General features: G+C 34.2%; 1 protein-coding gene across 1 annotated transcript in view; it reads left to right on the forward strand.

Moving 5' to 3' along the window:
• Positions 1–20,108, forward strand: part of LOC120589338 (importin subunit alpha-1-like) — a 62,427-nt gene that overhangs the window by 20,010 nt on the left and 22,309 nt on the right.

The following is a 20,108-nucleotide window of genomic DNA, read 5'->3' on the forward strand; positions in this document are numbered from 1 at the left end:
GATGTCCAGAATCCCCACTTATTTTTACAGTCAGATATTGTGGGAACTCCTCTTCCTTGGGCTGAGACCCTGAGCCAGGGAGCCCTCATATGAAGCTAGGACCCATCTTTCCTTCAGTAGGGCCTCTGCAACTGTGTTTTCCCTCTCAGTGCTCCACTGCCATGTACAGGGGCAGGACCAGCCTGTTTCACATGTCTGTCCCTCTTATCAGTCTTGATGTGACTCTTTATTTATATCATCAGATGTATGTGTTACGATGAGCTAGATTTCAGGTGATTCTCCATGCTGATTATTTTATAATTTGATTGTAATTTTAATGTAGTCCTGAGAGGAAGAGAACCCTGCCTTTATCCAATCCACCATCATGACCCCCCTCCATCTCCTTCTAATTTTATTGATTTCTAATTTTATTTAATTGTAATCGACCATATATTTTGTATGATTGCAATCTTTTAAAATTTACTGAAGCTTGTTTTAGACATATGTTTTATCTTGGAGAATGTTCCCTGTACTCTTGAAAACCTGTGTTTCAATTCTGCTCTTAATGTGTGAAGTCTTCAATATATATCTATTAGAATTAATTTATAGTGTTTAAGTCTTCTATTTTCTTTTTAATTTTCTTCTTAGTTGTTCTATCCACTATTGAAATTATAGTATGAAATCTCAAACTATTGTTATTAAATTATCTACTTCTTTCTTAATTTTTGTCATTTTTGCTTCATGTATTTGTGGACTCTCAGTGCATGTGTTTATGATTTTTACGTTATGCTGATAGATTGATACCTTTATCATTGTATATATCCTCTTTGTTTCTAGTAACATTTTTTATCTTAAATTCCATTTATTTATTTATTTTCCATTTATTGAAATATAATAGGCAATTAGTTGCTTGTATTTACATTGTACAATTCAATGAGATTTTTCCGAGTTATAGTTGGCATACAATAATATCCTAGTTTCAGTTGTATAGCATAGTGATCAGAGATCCACATAACTCATAAAGTGATCACCCCACTAAATCTAGTACCCCTCTTCCCCTTACATATTTATTACATTATTAACCATTTTCCCCATGCTACACTCTACATCTCCATGTCTATTCTGCAACTATCACCTTATACCTCTTAATCCCTTTGCCATTTTTTTTGCCATCTCCCCAAAGCCCCTCCCATCTAGTAGCCCTCAAAACATTCTCTGTGTCTGTGAGTTTATTTCCACTTTTGTTGTTGTTGTTGTTGATTTTGTTCTTTAGATTCCACATGTACATGAAATCATGTGATATTTGTCATTCTCTATCTGACCCATTTCATTCAGCGCAATACCCTCTAGGTCCATCAAGGCAATATCTTTTTCCATCCCCTTCCTTTTCGTCTGTGTGTGTCTTTTAACTGAAGTAAGTTTCTTGTAGGCAGCATATGTAGGGATCTTGCTTTCTTATCCATTCAGCCACTCTATCTTTTGGTTGGAGCACTTAATTCTTTTCCATTTGAGATACTTGTTGATAGGAATGTAGTTATTACCATTCTTGATTCCTGTTTTTGATACGTTTTCTCTTCTTAAAGAAGTCCCTCCAACATTGCCTGTAATAGTGGCTTGGTGATGATAAATTCCTTTAGCTTATTTTTTTCTGGGAAGCTCTTTATCTCTTTCAACTCTAAATTATAGCTTTGCTGGACAAAGTATTCTTGGTTGTAGATCCTGGGTTTTCATCGCATCAAATATTTTGTGCCAAGTCTTTCTGTTCTACATCATTTCTTTTGAGAAATCAGCTGCCAGTCTTATGAGTGCTCTCTTGTAGGTAAGTAACTGCTTTTCTCTTGCTGCTTTTAAGATTCTCTCTTTGTCTTTAACCTTTGGCATTTTAATTATGATGTGTCTTGGTATGAGCCTCTTTGGATTCCTGGCTTTGGGGACTCTCTGAGCTTCCTGGGATTGTATGTCTATTTCCTTCACCAGGTGAGGAAAGTTTTCCATCATCATTTCTTCAAATAGCTCTTCAACGTCTGTGGTTTTTTCCCCCAAATACTCTTATGACAAGGATATTTTTACATTTAATAGTGTCTCATATATAATTATTATTATAGTCTTGGCTTATTTTTTCTTGCCATTCTGATTCAAACATTTTCATGGGTATCCTTGGCTTTCTTATCTTCTACATAAGTCATTTGATCCTCTTCTTTATTCACTCTGTTTATTCCATTTAATATACTTCTCATCTCAGATAATATGTTTTTCATTTCTGACTGGTTCCCTTTTATAATTTCCATTTCATTTTTATGTTTTTTTTTTGTCTGTTTGAAGTTCTCGCTGAATTAATCTACACTTCTTATTAATTCACTGAGCATCTTTATAACCAGTGTTTTGAACTCTGCATCTGTTAGATTGCTCTACTCTATTATTCCTGTATCTCTGTTCTGATCTCTCATATGGTTTCTGCTTCTTTGTCTTCCCATTTTGGCTGCCCTTCTCTGTCTGTTTTTATGTACTAAGCAAAGCTCTTAAATCTCCCAGTCTTATTAGTGTGGATTTACCTGGTAGGTGTTCAATGGCACAGTCCTGAGAGGGGTTCAGCTGCAAGCCAAACTTAGCCCAAGCCTGTGTCCCTCTGGGGCCACCTGTTAAGATTCAGCCAGCAAGCCACAGATGCTGTGCTTATAGTTGCCTCAAAAGGCCACACCAGAAACTGATGCCAGCTGCCACCAGTGTGAATCTAGGTGCTGCTCAGCAAGGGGCACCTGGCTAAGTGAGGGCACACCAGGATGTGGCTTGGGTGGGACCGTGAGTTGGAGGAGACGAAGTTTCAGGGAATCCTCTGAGCAGAGCAACCTCTGAAGGAGAGTCTTTGATAAGGTCTTCGCTATGGCAGTGCTGAGTCCACACATTGGGACAGGGGAAGGGTCAGCAGAGGAACAATGGATACTGCCTGCACTTCTGTACAGAGCGAGTCTTCCCTTGGCCCTCAGTCAAACAACTCATGTCCCCCTGTAAGTTCCTGGTGCTCCCCGAACTGATGCTGATGTTCAGAATGAGCAGGTCTATCACTGTGAATGTCCAGCTGCGAACATGGCCCCTTTAAGAGGTGCCTGCCACCGCCTGCATCCCACTTAGCCACTCAGATCTGGGTAGCCCTGCGCCCTCGCCCCATCCTACCTTCTGCAGTTTCAGGGTGCTTTCTTGGATTTCTCCCTAGTTGTTTGGCTTGTTCATCTAGATCCTATGTAATTTTCCTTGCTGTTTGCTCCTTGTTTCTGTCACAACTTTAATTCGATTGCCAGAGGGATGAACAGAGCCTCTATCATCTATGCCATTTTTTCCCTTAAATTCCATTTTAATGCTGATATTAATATCGCTACTTCAATTCTGTTTTTTGTTTGTTTAATAGCTTTTTGAACTATAACTTGCATACCACAAAATTTACCTATTTAAAGTATAAACTTTAATGGCTTTTAATTTGTGCACAGACTTGTATCGTCTTTACCACAATCAATTTTTAAACATTTTCATAACTCAGAAAGAGAACCCAGACCCATTAGAGGTCAGTCCTCATTTCTTTTCAATCTTCCCAGTCCTATGCAACCATTCTGTGCTTTATTTTTTATAGATTTGCTTATTCTGGATATTTATGTGAATGGAATCATACAAGGGGTAGTCTGGTGTCTCTCACTTAGCAGAAAGTTTTCAAAGTTCATCCATGTTATAGCAAATATCAGTTATTTGTCCTTTTATTATTGTTTTTTAAAACTGAAAAATACACAGCATAAGATTTACCATCTTAACCACACTATTGTATAATACAATAGTGTCAATTATACGCACGTTGTGGTGCAAAAGATCTCTACCATTCTACTTTCTATTTCTCAGAGTTTGACTACTTTTGTTACCTTATAAATTGAATCATGCAGTATTTGTCTTTTTGTGATTAAGTCATTTTTCTTAGCATAATAAACAAAGTTTATTAATGTTGTAAAATGGACATCACAGAATTTTTTTAAGGCCCAATAATATTCCATTTTATGTGTATATCACATCTCTATCCATTTATTAGTCAAACATCTGGGTTACTTCTATCTCTTGTGTATTGTAAAAAATACTGCAATAAATATGGGTGTGCAAATACATCTTTTAGAGCTTGTTTTCAATTCTTTTCAATCTATAACAAGAAATGGGATTGCTGGATCATATGGTAATTCTATTTTTAATTTTTGAGGAATCTCCATGCTGTTTTCCATAATACCTGTACCTTTTTACATTTTTACATTCCCACCAGCAATGCACAAGAGTTCTAATACCTCCATATCCTTGCTAACAAGTTGTAATTTTCTTGTTTTTTGTTTTTGTTTTTTTTTGATAGTCGACATCCTAAGGTGTATGAAGCGATATCTCAATGTGGTTTTGATTTTTATCTCCCTGCCGATTAGTGATATTGAGTAGCTTTGTATTTGCTTATTGGGCATTGCTGTATTTTCTTTGGAGAAATGTCTATTTAAATATTTTACCTATTTTGAAATCAGTTTATTTGTTTTTGTTGTTGAGTTCTAGTTCTTTGTATATTATTGATGTTACTCCTTATCAGATATATGGCTTGCTAATATTTTCTCCCATTCTATAAGTTGCCTTTTTATTCTGTTGTTTCCTTTGCTATGCAAAAGTTTTTAAACTTGATGTAGTTCCATTTATCTGTTCTTTGCTTTTGTTGCCTGTGTTTTTGGTGTTATATCCATAAAATTATTGCCAAATCCAATGTCATGAAGTTTTCCTCTATGTTTTCTTCCATAAATTTTATAGTTTCAGATCTTACACTTTAATCCATTTTGATTTAATCCATTCTGAGTTAATTTTGCATATGGTGTAGGCAAGGGTCTAACTTTATTCTTTTGTGTGTGGGTACCCAGATTTTTAAACACCGTTTGTTAAGGAGACTTGTACTTTATTCCTTTTTATTGCCAAATAATATTCCCTTGTATGGATATATCACCTTTTATTTATCAATTATTCAGTTGAACACTTAAATTGTTTCCACTTTTTGGCTATTATGAATAATGTGTCTATAAACATTTGTACGCAAGTTTTTATGTGAACATTGTTTTCATTTCTCTCAGGTTTATGCTTAGGAGTTGAATTGCTGGGTCATATGATAACTCTATGTTTAACCTTTGAGTAACTGTCAAACTGCTTTCCAAGTGCCTGTACCATTTTACTTCCTCACTAGCAATGTATGATGGTTTTAATTTCTTCATATCCTCATCAACGCATATACATACACACACACAGAGCCATCCAAGTGAGTATAAAGTTATGGTTCTGACTTGCATTTACCTAATGATTAGTAATGTTGAAGATCTTTTCATGTGTCTACTGGCCATTTGTAAATCATCTTTGGAGAATTTTCTATTAAAATACTTTGCTCATTTGCAATTGGATTATTTGTCTCTTTGTTGTTACATTGTAAGAGTTCTTTATATATTCTAGATACTAGATCTTTAACAGATATATAATTTGCAAGTTTTCTTTCCAATTCTGTGAGTTGTCTTTTCACTCTCTTGACTAGTAGCACAGTTTTATAATTATTGCTTTAGGCAGTTGTCTTTTAAATCACATAGGAAGAGAAAATTTTTACAAAAGAAAATGCATTTATACTTTTTTAAAAAATATATTCTATGTGGTCACCTTTACCAGTGCTCTTTATTATTTCATGTGGGTTTGAATTTACTTTCTAGTATCCTTTCATTTCAGTTTGAAGAAACTCCTGTAGTATTTCTTGTAGGGCAGGTCTATTAATAATAAATTCATTTATTTTATTTTTTTTCTGGGCCTGTTTTAATTTCTCTTTTTTTCAAGAAAAATTTTGCAAGATAAAGAATTCTTTGTTGCTAATCTTTTGTTAATAGTCTCAGCAACAAAGTGTTATCCCACTTTCTTTTTTGCATCCATAGTTTCTAATGAGAAGTCAGGTCTCAGTCTTACTGAAGATTCATTGCACGTAATATGTCACTTTTCCCTTGCTGCTTTCAAGATTCTCTCCCTGACCTTGGTCCTTTTTGGCTTTTAACACATTGATTGTAATGTTTCTAGGTATAAATATCTTTGAGTTTATCCTACTTGGAGTTTGTTGAGTTTCTTCAATGTGTCAATTAATATTTTTTAATTAAATTGTGAATTGTTCAGCCATTAATTTTTCAAATATTCTTTTTCTCTTTTTTCTCTTTACTCTTTCTTTCTCATTATGCAGATGTTGGTACATTTGATGGTATCTCACAGATCTCTGTGACTCTTTGTTTGCCTTCCTTTTTAATCTTTAGATAATCTCAAAATTGGTCTATTTTCAAGTTCACTGATTCTTTTTTTATGCTAGCTCAAATCTGATTTTGAGATGGTCAAAAGTTCAGAAATAATATAAACAAGGCCAATGAATCACCAAAATTATAATATTGTGACTTATCAAAAAGAGAGTTTCCAAACCAGGAGGACTGAACTCAAAACATGGAATGAGGCTCAGGGGAATATTGTTATGAAACAGCTTATATAGTGAGAAAGCAGTGACTGTTTATTCTCCACAGTGATTGGCTATAATAGAATATTCTTAAACAATAGGGAATTGGTCAGTAGTCACCTCATATCAACCTTGAGAAACAGTTCAAGTTTTGATTATGATTTCAAGAGACATAAGCAAGAAATGACCCAGGTCAAGTTAGTCTTGCAAAATAAGCTAAATTAAGCTTTGCTTACATGACTAAACTGGTTTTGTCAGCCTAGGGAATTTTCAAGATTGATCTGCATTTGTTTTTTATTTTAACAATGCCCTCAAATGAAATTTTTATTTTAGTTACTGTACTTTAAAATCCATAATTTATATTGTTTTTTTAAAAAATAATTTCTATCTCTTTATTGATTGTGTTAGGCAGAATAACAGGCCCCTAAAGGTACCCACATTCTAATCCCTATAGCCTTTGACTATATTACCTTACATAGCCAAAGGGACTTTGTAAGTGTGATTAAGTTAAGGATCTTGAGATAGGGAAATTGTTCTGGATTATCCTGATGGGCTCAATGTAACCAGAGGAGGAAAAGAGAATGGAAACAAGAAAGATGGAGAGGAGAAGAGAGAGAGAGAGAGAGAGATAAAGATGCTACACTGTTGGTTTTGAAGGTGGAGGAAGGGGCCATGAGCCAAGGAATGCAAGTGGTCTCTAGAAACTGAAAAAAAGAAAGGAAACAGATTCTTTCTAGTATCTTCAGAAGGAATGCAGCCCTGCTGACCCACTATAGACCTGTGATTTCCAGAGCTGCAAAAAAATAAATTTGGTTGTTTTAAGCCAGTAAAATGTGTGGTAATTTGTTATAGCAGTAATAAAAACTAACTTATTTATTTTCTCTCTTTGGTGAGATTTCATTTTTATACTTTAATTCTTTAGACCTGATTTTCCTTAGTTTTTCCATGTACTTAAAATAACTTACTAGAGAAAAATAACATTTTTCTCCAGTAAGGCTAACATCCAGTATTTCTCAAAAGAAAAGAGCCTTCTTTGCAGCAGGCTAAAGAGAGAGCTTTACATAATAAATCTTCTTCCTGGAAAAACAGCAGAATACACTTCCATTAATGCCCAGGCAAAGAAATAGTCCATTAAACACCATGAACAACCCAGGTGACAAATCATATCAGAAAGAAAGAGAAAAATCTTCAGAAAATAAGCTTACAGACATAGAAATATGCAACTTAAATGACAGAGAATTCAGGATAGTACTTCTGAAAAAACTCGGGAGTTCCAAAACAAGTCATATCAACAATTTCAGGAATTGGAAAAACAAATAGATGCGCAGAGCAAGGAGATTGAAACCTTCAAAAAGAACAGAATAGATCTTCTGAAGATCAAAAACACACTGCAAGAGTTGAAAAATGAAATAGCAAGCTTGTGAAATAGAGTTGATCAAATAGAGGAAAGGATCAGTGATATCGAAGACAGAAATCTAGAAATGCATCAGAAGGAAGAAGAGAGAAACCGAAGAATGAAAAATAATGAAAGAGAAATTCAAGAACTAGCTGATACCATCAGGAGAGGAAACATAGGAATAATGGACATTATCGAAGGAAAGAAAAGGAGCAGGGATTAGAAAGCATTTTCAGACAAATAGTTGATGAGAATTTTCCAAATAGGAATGAGCTGGAGCTCGGAATTCAAGAAGTCAACAGAACATACCATTATCTCAACCCAAAAAGGCCTTCACCAAGACACATTGTATTAAAGATCAAAAATCAATGACAAGGAAAGAATTCTCAGGGCAGCCAGGGAGAAGAAAACGGTAACTTATAAAGGTAAACCAATTACATTATCCTTCGAGTTCTCAGTGCAAACCTTACAAGCCATAAAGGAATGGAATCAAATATTTAAACTATTAAGTGAAAGGAACTACCAGCCTAGAATAATGTATCCAGCTAAGCTGTCCTTTATACATGAAGGAGAAATTAAAACTTTTCCAGACATACAAAAATTGAGGGAATTCTCCACTACGAGGCCTGCACTACAGGAAATATTGAAAGGGGTCAGTTCACTTAAAACAAAATGAAAAAAAAAACATAATTAGGAGTAAAGTGACAATCAAGCAAATAGAAACAGAGGAGTGTAATCCTTACCAAGAACAGGGCATTATAAGCTTAAATAATAAGAAAAGAATTGTTATAGCAAGATAGTAATGAATGTTCAGCATACATAGGGATAAACTGAGATAACCATGACTGAAAAGGGGAGGATTCAAAGATCCAAATTTGTAAAGGGGAATGGAGATAAGGCACATACAGAAGAAAATGGACGACTGTGTATATATAACTATCTTTTACACATTCATAACGGTAACCACACATAGAAGATTCAGACCTGAAGTATATAACATAAAACAAGAAGAATCAGAGGGAAAACCCACAAAAGCCAACCAAAATAAAGAAAACAGAAACATAAGGACAAGGAAGCAATGGAAATACTGAGCTACCAGGAAGCAAAACATAAAATGGTTATAGGAAAATCTCATATTTCAGTAATCACTCTAAATGTAAATGGACTGGACTCAGCAATAAAAAGGCACAGAGTTGCAGATTGGGTCAAAAACCAAACCCAACCATATACTGTCTCCAGAAGAGACATCTCAATTACAAAGACAAATATAGACTCAAAGTGAAAGAGTGGAAAATGATATTTCAAGCAAATGGTATTTAGAGAAAAATGGAAGTAGTGGTACTAATATCAAATAACATAGACTGCAAAATAAAAAAAGGTAAAGAAAGATACTGAGGGACACTTCATAATGATAAAGGGAAACATACACCAAGAAGACATAACACTTCTTAATATCTATGCTCCCAGTCAGGGAGCCCCAAAATATATAAAGCAATTACTAAAACTATTATAGTAGGAGACCTAAATACCCCACTGTCAGATATGGACAGATCATACAAACAGAAAATCAATAAGGAAATAACATACTTCAATGACACATTAGACCACCTGGACATAATTAACATTTACGGAGCCTTCCATCTCAAAACAGCTGCTTATACATTCTTCTCTAGTGTACATGGAACATTGTCAAGGATAGACCACACACTGGGACACAGAGATAGCCTTAACAAATATAAGAGGATTGGAATCATACCAACAATATTCTCTGATCACAGTGATTTGAAGCTGGAGATCAACTATAAAAAGAAAGCAGAAAGAACGAATACATGGAGATTAAACAACATGCTACTGAAGAATGAATGGGTCAGAGAAGAAATAAAAAGAGGGATCAAAAGATACATAGAAATGAATGATAATAATAGTACAACATATCAAACCTTTCGGGACATGGCGAAAGTGGTAATAAGAGGAAAGTTCATATCATTAAATTCCTAGCTCCAAAACCAAGAATGAGCCTGAATAAACAACCTAATGCTTCATCTTAAAAACAACAGCAGCAACAAAAAACTAGAAAAAGAAGAACAAATGGAGCCTCAAGTCAGCAGAAGGAAAGAAATAATACAAATTAGAGCAGAAATAAATGAAATTGAAAACAAAAATCAATAGAAACAACAAATGCAACAAAGAACTGGTTCTTTGAGAAAGTTAATAAAATTGACAAACCCCTGGTTAGACTCACTAAAAAAAAAAAAAGAAAGAAAAAGGACACAAATAAACAAAATCAGGGATGAAAAAGGAGAAATGATGTCAGACACGGCAGAAATACAAAAGATCATAGAAAAAGTAAATAACTATGAAAAAGTAAATAACACCAAATTTAATAACTTAGAAGAAATGGACAAGTACTTAGAAAGATACAACCTTCCTAGACTGAATCAAGAAGATTTAGAAAATATAAATAGACTGTTCAGCTGTGTAGAAACTGAAGTAATCATCAAAAACGTGCCAAAAAGTAGAAGTCTTTTCAAAAAAATCGAAGAGGAGGCAATATTTCCCAACTCATTTTATAAGGCCAATATTACCCTGATACAAAAACCTGGTAAAGGTAACACACACAAAAAAAGAAAACTACAGACCAATATCTCTCATGAACATAGAAACAAAAATCCTAAATAAGATACTAGCAAACTGAATACAGCAATATATTAAAAAGATTATATACCACGATCAGGTGGGCTTATTCCCAGGGGCACAGGGATGGCTCAACCCACATAAATCGATAAATGTGATACCCCATATAAACAAATTAAAAAATAAAAATCATATGATCATATCAATAGATGCAGAAAAAGCCTTTGACAAGATACAGCATCCATTTATGATCAAACCACTTAACAAAATCAGTATAGAAGGAAAGTACCTTAACATAATAAAGACCATGTATGATAAACCCTCAGCCAACATTATACTTAATGGTGAAAAACTGAAAACCTTCCCTCTAAGATCAGGAAGAAGGCAAGTCTCTCCACTATTGCCACTGTTATTCAACGTAACATTGGACATCCTAGTGAGTGCAATCAGACAAGAGAAAGATATAAAAGGCATCCAAATAGGAAATGAAGAAGTCAAGCTATCACTATTTTTGGATGACATGATTCTCCATATAGAAAACCCTAAAAACGCCACAAGAACACTACTAGAAACAATAAACAAATACAGTAAAGGTTCTGGATACAAAATCAATGTTCAAAAATCTATAGCATTCCTATACTCTAATAATGAGCTGTCAGAAAAAGAAGTAGAAAAAATAATTTCTTTTGCATTTGCAACAAAAAGAATAAAATATCGAGGAATAAATCTAATGAAACAAGTGAAGGACCTATATGATGAAAACTATAAGATCCTATTTAAAGATTTCAAAGAAGATACAAAGAAATGGAAAGATATTCCATGTTCTTGAATTGGAAGAATCAGCATAGCTAAAATGACCATATTACCTAAAGTATTATATAGATTTAATGCAATCCCCATCAAAATTCATCAGCATTCTTGAAAGAAATAGCACAAAAGACCCCTAATTGCCAAAGCCATCCTGAGAAAAAAGAACTTGTCTGGAGGCATCACTCTTCCAGACTTCAAATTATACTGCAAAGGGACGATAATCAAAACAGCATGGTATAGCAGAGAAACAGACAAGCAGACCAGTTGAACAGAATCAAGAGTCCAGAAGTAAACCAATGTTTAGAAGGGCAAGTAATTTTCAATAGAAAAGCCAAAAACATACAGTGGAAAAGGGAAAGACTTTTCAATAAATGGTGCTGAGAAAACTGGAAAGCCACTTGCAAAAAAATGAAACTAGGCTGTTGTCTATCATCATACACCAAAACTAACTCAAAATAGATTAAGGACCAGAATATAAGACCTGAAATGATAAAATGCATAGAAGAAAACATAGGCACTAAACCAATGGACCTTAGCCTTAAAGAGGATTTTATGAATTTGACCTCAAAGGTAAGTAAAAGAAAACATAAATGAATGGGACCACATCAAGCTACAAAGCTTCTGCATGGCAAAAGAAGCTGTCAACAAGGTAAAAAGTTATCCAAATGGCAAAATATAGTTGCTAGCAACACCTCTGAAAAGAGCCTAATGTCCAAAATATTCAAAGAACTCATACAACTCAATAACAACAACGACAAAATCAATCAAATCAAAAAATGAGCAGAGGACCTGAGCAGACACTTCTCCCAAGCAGACACACAAATGGCCAACAAACATAGGAAAAGATGTTCATCATCGCTAACTATTATGGAAATGCAAATCAAAACCACAATGAGATATCATTTCACACTTTTTAGAATAGCTGTTATCAACAAGACAAGTAATAACAAATGTTGGAGAGGACGCAGAGAAAAAAGAACCCTTATACACTGCTGGTGGGACTGCAAATTGGAAAACAGTATGGAGTTTCCTCAAAAAAAAAAAAAAAGATAAGAAGTGATCTATCATACGATCCAGCAATCCTTCTACTGGGTATTTACCCCAAAGACTTGAAAACCCATATCTGAAAAAATATTTGAACACTGATGTTCATAGCAGCATTTTTCACAGTAGCCAGGACATGGAAGCAATTGAAATGTTCTACAATAGATGATTGACTAAGGAAGCTGTGGTACATATATACAATGGAATATTGCTCAGCCATAAGAAGAGATGAAATACTGTCATTTGTGACAACATGGATGGACCTTGAGATAATTATGCCAAGTGAAATAAGCCAGACAGAAAAAGTTGAAAATCACATGATATCACTTATATGCAGGATATAAACCTAAAAGCAACAAACAAACAGGACAAAGAAACAGGGACTCATGGATATGGACAATAGACTAGTGGTTACTAGAGGGTAAGGGATGGGGGGAGGGGAGAGGTAGATGAGGTAAAGGGGATCAAATACATGGCGACAGAAAGAATCTATGGGAGGTGAACACAGTGTAAAAAATTATATATATATATATATATATATATATATATATATATATGCCTTACTGTTAAAGTGTACAGATGAAACTTATTGGATTTCATTAACCAGTATCACCATAAAAATTAATTAATTAGTTAAAAAATAAAAACATAAAAATAAAAAAATATGTAAAATGGAAGGTGAGACAGGAAAAACTTAAGGAATTCATCAGCAACAAACCAGTATTAGAAGAAATGTTAAGGGGCTTCAGTAAAAAAAAAAAGAAGAGGGGAAAAAAAAGAAAAAAAATATAAGTAATAAAATGGCAGTAACTATGTACCTATTGATAATTACTCGAAATGTAAATGGATTAAATGCTCCAATCAAAAGTCATAGAGTAGCCGAATAGATAAGAAAATGAGACCCATGCATATACTGTCTACAAGAGACCCACTTCAGATAAACTGACATTAACAGAATGAAAGTAAAGAGATAGAAAAAATATTTCACACAAATGGAAATGAAAAAAATGGAGAAGCAATACTTTTATCAGACAAAATAGACTTTAAAACAAAGGCTATAATAAGAGACAAGGCATTACATAATGATAAAGGGATAAGTACAAGAGGACATAATCCTAGCAACCATATACACACCCAACATAGGAGCACCTACATAAGTGAAGCAATTATTGACTAACATAAAAGGAGAGCTCAATAGTAATACACTTATAGTAGGGTACTTTAACATCCCATTGACACCAACGGATAGATTTTCCAGACAGAAAGTCAACAAGAAAACAATGGGCCTAGAAGATACACTTGACCGGATGGATTTAATAGATATTTTCAGAGCATCACCCCAAAGCAACAAAATATGCATTCTTCTCAAATGTACATGAAACATTTTCCAGGATATGCCATATGTTAGGACACAAAACAAGTCTCAGTGAATTTAAGAAGATTGAAATCATATCAACTTTCTTCTCTGATCATAATGGTATGAAACTAGAAATCAACTACAAGAAAAACTGAAAAATACACAAACACATGGAAGCTAAAGAACATGCTCCTAAACAATTGAATGGATTAACAATGAGATCAAGGAAGAAATAAAAAGATGCCTAGAGACAAATGAAAATAAAAACATAATGACTCAAAATCTGTGGGACAAAGAGAAAGCTGTTCTAAGAGGGAAATTCAAAGCAATACAGGCCTACCTCAAGAAACAAGAAAAAGCTCAAATAAACACTCTAAACTTACACTTAAATAAACTAGAAAAAGAACAGCAAACAAAACCCAAAGAGAGTGGATGGAAAGAAATAATACAGATCAGAGCAGAAATAAATAAAATAAAGTCTAGAAAAACAATACAAAAGATTAGTGAAACCCAGAAGTACTTCTTTGAAAGAATAAACAAAATTGACAAACCCTTAACCAGACTCATCATGGGAAAAAGAAAGAGGACTCAAATCAATAAAATCAGAAACGAAAGAGGAGAAATAACTACAGACTCCACAGAAATACAAAGGATTGTAAGAAAATATTCATAGCAATTATACACCAATTAGAAAATATCTTAGAAACATATTATCTCTCAAAACTTACTCAAGAAGAAACAGGAAATCTGAACCAACCAATTACCACCCATGAAATAGAATCAGTAATGAAAAAAACTTCCAAGAAACAAAAGTTCTGGACGAATTTTATCAAACATTTAAAGAAGAATTAATACCTATTCCTCTTAAACTATTCCAAAAAATTCAAGAGGAGGGAAGGCTCTCTAATTCCTTTTTGAGGCCACCATTAACTTGATTCCAAAACTGGATAAAGACATCACACACACACACACACACACACACACACACACACACACACACACACACACACACACTGTAGGCCAACGTCTCTTATGAATATTGCTACAAAAATCCTCAACAAAATATTAGCGAACTGAATTCGGTGATACATTAAAAATATCATACACCATGATCAAGTTGGATTTATTTTGGGGATGCAAGGTTGCTACAATATCCACAAATCAATTAATGTGATTCAATACTGACAAACTGAAAGATAAAAATCTTACGATCATATCAATAGATGCAGAAAAATGTTTGACAAATTCTGGCATCTATTTATGATAAAAACTCTCAGCAAAGTGGGAATAGAGGGAACATACCTCAACATAATAAAGGCCATATATGACAAACTTACAGCTAACATCATACACCATAGGAAAATTTCAGAAAGAGAAATTTATAAAACAATCCCATTTACAATTGCATCAAAAACAATAAAATACCTAGGAATCAAATTAGCCAAGGAGGTAAAAGACCTGTTCTCAGAAAATTATGTCATTGAAAAAAGAAATTGAAAAAGATACAAATAAATAGAAGCATATACCATGCTCATTGGTAGGAAGAATCAACATCATTATAGCCATACTATCCAATGCAATCCCTATCAAAATACCAATGGCATTTTTCAGAGAGCTAGAACAGATAATCCTAAAATTTATTTGGAATGATAAAAGACTCTGAATAGCCATGGCAATCTTGAAAAAAAAAAAAAGAAGAAAGCTAAAGGTATCACACTACCTGATATCAAACTATACTACAAGGCTAAAGTAATCAAAATAGCATTGTACTGACATGAAAACAGATATATTGATAAATGTAACAGAATAGAGAGCCTAGAAATAAATACACACCTATATGCTCACTTAATAGATGACAAAAGATGCAAGAATATACAGTGGGGTATAGATAGTCTCTTTAATAAATGATGCGGGGATAATTGGACCGATACATGCAAAAAGTGAAACTGGACCACCTTCTTACACTGTATACAAGAATAGACTCAAAATGGATTAAAGACTTAAATGTAAGAGCCCAAACCATAAAATTTCTAGAAGAAAACATAGTCAGTAATCTCTGATATTGCTAGTAGTAATTTCTTTTTGGACATATCTCCTCAGGCAAGAGAAACAAAAGAAAAAATTAAACAAATGGGACTACATCAAACTAAAAAGTTTTTGCACAGCTAAGGAAACTATCAACAAAATGAAAAGACGACCTACCGAATTGGAAAAGATATTCACTTATAATATATTTGATAATGGGTTAATATCCAAAATATATAAAAGAACTCACACAACCCAATAACAAAAACACAAACAATCCAATTAAAAAATGGGCAGAACACCTGAATGGATATTTCTCCATAGAGGAAATACAGGCAGCCAATAGACATATGAAAAGATATTCAAAGTCACTATTCATCAAATAAATGCAAATTAAAACCACAATGAGATATCACCTCACACCTGTCAGAATGGCTATCATGAATAAACCAAAGAACAACAAGTGTCAGTGAGGATATGGAGAAAAGAGAACCCTCATACACTGTTGGTGGGATTGCAAATTGGTCCAGCCATTATGGAAAACAATCTGGATGTTCCTCAAAAAATTAAAAATGGATCTACTCTTTGACTCAGCAATTGCACTTCTGGGTTTTTATCCATAATAAATAAATAAATAAAACCATAAATTGTAAAAATCTATGCACCCCTATGTTCATGGCAGCACTGTTTACAATAGAGAAGATATGGAAGCAAACTAAATGCCCATCAACAGATGATTAAAGAAGTTATGGTTCATATATTCAATGGAATATTGCTCAGCCATTAAAATGAAATCCTACCATTTGCAATGACATGGATGGACCTAGAGGTTATTATGCTGAGTGAAATAAGTCAGACAAAGAAAGATGAATACCATATGATTTCACTTATATGTGGATTCTAAGGAAAAAAGAACAAACTACTCAAAAACAGATTCACACATATAGGGGACAATCTGGTGACAGCCAGAGGAGTGGGGATTCAGGAGTTGGAAGAAAGGGGTGAAGGGTTAAAGAAATACAGATTTGTAGTTGACAGATGGTCAAAGCGATGGGGAGCATGGCATAGGGAATGAAGTCAGCAGTAATGTAATGGCTAGATGTAGAGCTAGAGAAGAAAAAGAATAATCAGAGAGATCGTGTCACAAACTATATAAATTTTTAAGCAATGTACTGTACACTAGATACTAATAATAAAGTAAAATTTAAAAAATAAAAAGAAAAAAGTAAACTTGAGAAATGGTAAATACACATGTAAAAACACATGTATGACAAGTATTAAATTGTAGTAGATAAAATTATTACATATAGGAATTATAAATAAGTTTATAAATTACAAAAAAATAAAATAAAATCTTGCTATTTGTGACAACATGGATGGACCTAGAGAGTATTATACTAAGTGAAATAAGTCAGACAGAGAAAGACTAATACCATATGATTTCACTTAAATGTGGAATATAAAAATCAAAATAAACAAACAGAACAAAAACAAACTCATAGAGAACATTTTGATGGTTGCCAGATGGGAGGAGGTCTGTGGGGATGGGTGAAAAAGGGGAAGGAATTAAGATGTACAAATTGCCAGTTATAAAACAGTCCTGGGGATGTAAAGTACAGCATAGGGAATATAGTCAATAATAGTGTAATAACTATGTATGGTGTCAGGTGGGTACTAGACTTATTGGGGTGATCACTTTGTAAGGTATATAAATGTCTTATCGCTATGTCGCACACCTGAAACTAATATAATATTGTATGTCAACTATAATTGAGAATTTTTTAATTAAAAAGGAAAACATATATATAAAATATATATATATATATACACATATACATATACATATATATACATATATGTGTGTGTGTGTGTGTGTGTGTGTGTATCTGCTGCTCTATTTCTTCCTAGTTTATCCTTATTCCTAGAATGTATCTCTTTGGGGGTGCCAATCCAGACCTGGGGAGGAGGTGATTATCCATGACCTATCTCTGGCTAGCGCTAAATTCCAGTTTACTCCAAGCTCTGTGAGTCTTTGAAAGTTCCTCTCAGGGTTTTAGCCTCTTAGTAGCCTCTTCCAGAATCATCAAGTGCTCTGGAGTAAAAGCTATCTCAAATGCAGGGTTCACTTCTCTGTTTTTTTTTTCTCTCAGATTGTGAACCCATAACTTTCCCATGTATTCAGATATCTAAATATATATATATATATATATATATATATATATATATATATATATATATATATATATATATTTATGTGGGAGTGTTCTGAAATTCCTAGCCTAGAATAACAAAAGTAGAACTCTTAGCAAACATTTTATTTGAGATCACGAATCCCTATTGTTTAATCTACATCTCTGGTTTGTCTGTTTCTTGCTACCGGATGCATGCTAATAAATACAAATGCCTTGTAAAGAATGCTCGGTTTAATGAGTTTAAGAAACATTATATATTAAAATTTCTACTTAAAGATTCACAATATACATTGCATGTTAAAAATCAATGAGATTTATATTGTTTAACACTGTGCTTAAGATAATTATATGAAGAAATAATCCTGTTTTAAAAATCACCTATTAAATCTCATGGAATTAATAATGTCTTCTGTTCACTTGGTAACTACTGGTTGTTCTTGGAACTATATATGATTTTGTGTTTTGTTTGTTTACTTGTTTGTCTTTCTCATTAGACTGTGTGCTCCTTGAGGGAGTTGGTAGCGGGGCGGAGGGGAGGGTGCACCTTTTTTAGTGTGACTTCAGTGCCTGGCATTTTAACTTGATTTAATAAATCTTGACACATGAATAACAATAGTAATGGGAAAAAAGAGTTGTTTTGGATTCATGAAGTACAAGGAACTGTTTGAAGTCAATCCTAAAGAAAAGTTTTTAACCTGTGAATCCTTGGGGAAACTTGGTCTATGAACAGCATTTCTTGTGAACAGGCTATTGGTCTGCTGTTCCCTTTCCCCTTCTGCATGGCCTTTCCTCACTTCCTTCATTCTTTCTATAAAGTGGAACCCTACCTCTACTCTCTAGTCCCAGCTTTCTTTTGAGATTTATCAACACACGGCATTTTCACAGTCTCCTCACTAGCAAGTAAGTTTCATAACGATTGTAAATCTTGTTATTCTACTGCTGTGCCTAGACCAATGCCTATGGATCAATACACATTTGATATGCATAATCATGTGCTATTTTCCCCCCAGGGGAGAAGGATGCCCAGACCTGAACTTGTGGTGAGTATACTGCCTGACCTGAACTAGTAGCAGAAATGGCAGATTGGGGGTGGGGAAGAGGGTGCTTTTCTATGTGAAACTTTTTACCAATTCTATGGCACCTTCTAAGATGTATAAATCCTTTCTTTTAAAAAAAAAATTAAAAAGATGCTTGAAATGTTTGAACAGAGAAGCCTTCCTACACACGTTTTTTTTAGAAATTTGGGAAATTTTTGCCTACCACAGGAGACATAAGTATTTTATATCTTGTCAAATGAAAAATGAATATTGATTATTCTGGTATCTCTCTCCTGCCAAAGTTTTCTTTGACCTCTATGGAATACTCTGGTTAGCATGCAGCTTCTTAGGTTATTGGAGGCAGGAAATACTCAATGTATTTAAACCATTACGCACATGTCCAAAAAGAGAGGAAATGTCTACATCAGTTCTTGGATACAGTCTAATTAACTAGCAGAGACCGCATTTTGAAGCTCTATTGCTTACATACAGATGTTTTCAGTAATGTAGCAGTAAGCAGATGGCACCAGAGTTTCCAACAGGAGAACGTTAGTCTTTTAAAGGGAGAGGGGAGATATTTCTCCACATAGGAAAGAGGGGTTTCTATCAGAACACCAGATAATGAGCAGAGGTGAGGGGCCTTTCCAGGCACAGAGCACATGCACTCCTATGGGGGCCAAGCTTTAGGCTGCGTTGGAATGCTTAGGGCCCCAGTTCAGTGGAGATTCACCAAGGAGCCCTAGAACTGGACAGGGCAGCAAAGAGTAATAAAAGTATTCTTTAGCTAACAATGACCAGAGGGTATTGCACCTATAAGGGGGGCTCTTGGTGACAAAAGGTGTTTCACTTGTGGGTAACATGGTTCATTTATCTTATTCTCAAGGATAAGAAAGCTGTCTACCCCAGAGTGGTAGAACACCCACCTAATATTTGTCATTTCTCCAGATAGGTTTTCAGAAATAATGCTTTCAATCTTCATCCCTCAAGCTTCCTTGTTCTCCAAACAATGAATCAAAACAGACAGCCTCTTCTCACTATCCCTACCCTATAACAGTTCATCTTGGCTACACATGCATGCTCTGCTCTCATTAAATTGCTTTTCTTTCCTTTATCACTAGGGTTT

This window comes from Pteropus medius, unplaced genomic scaffold, assembly GCF_902729225.1.
Source record: "Pteropus medius unplaced genomic scaffold, Ma_sr-lr_union100, whole genome shotgun sequence".
Classification (NCBI taxonomy): Eukaryota; Metazoa; Chordata; class Mammalia; order Chiroptera; family Pteropodidae; genus Pteropus; species Pteropus medius.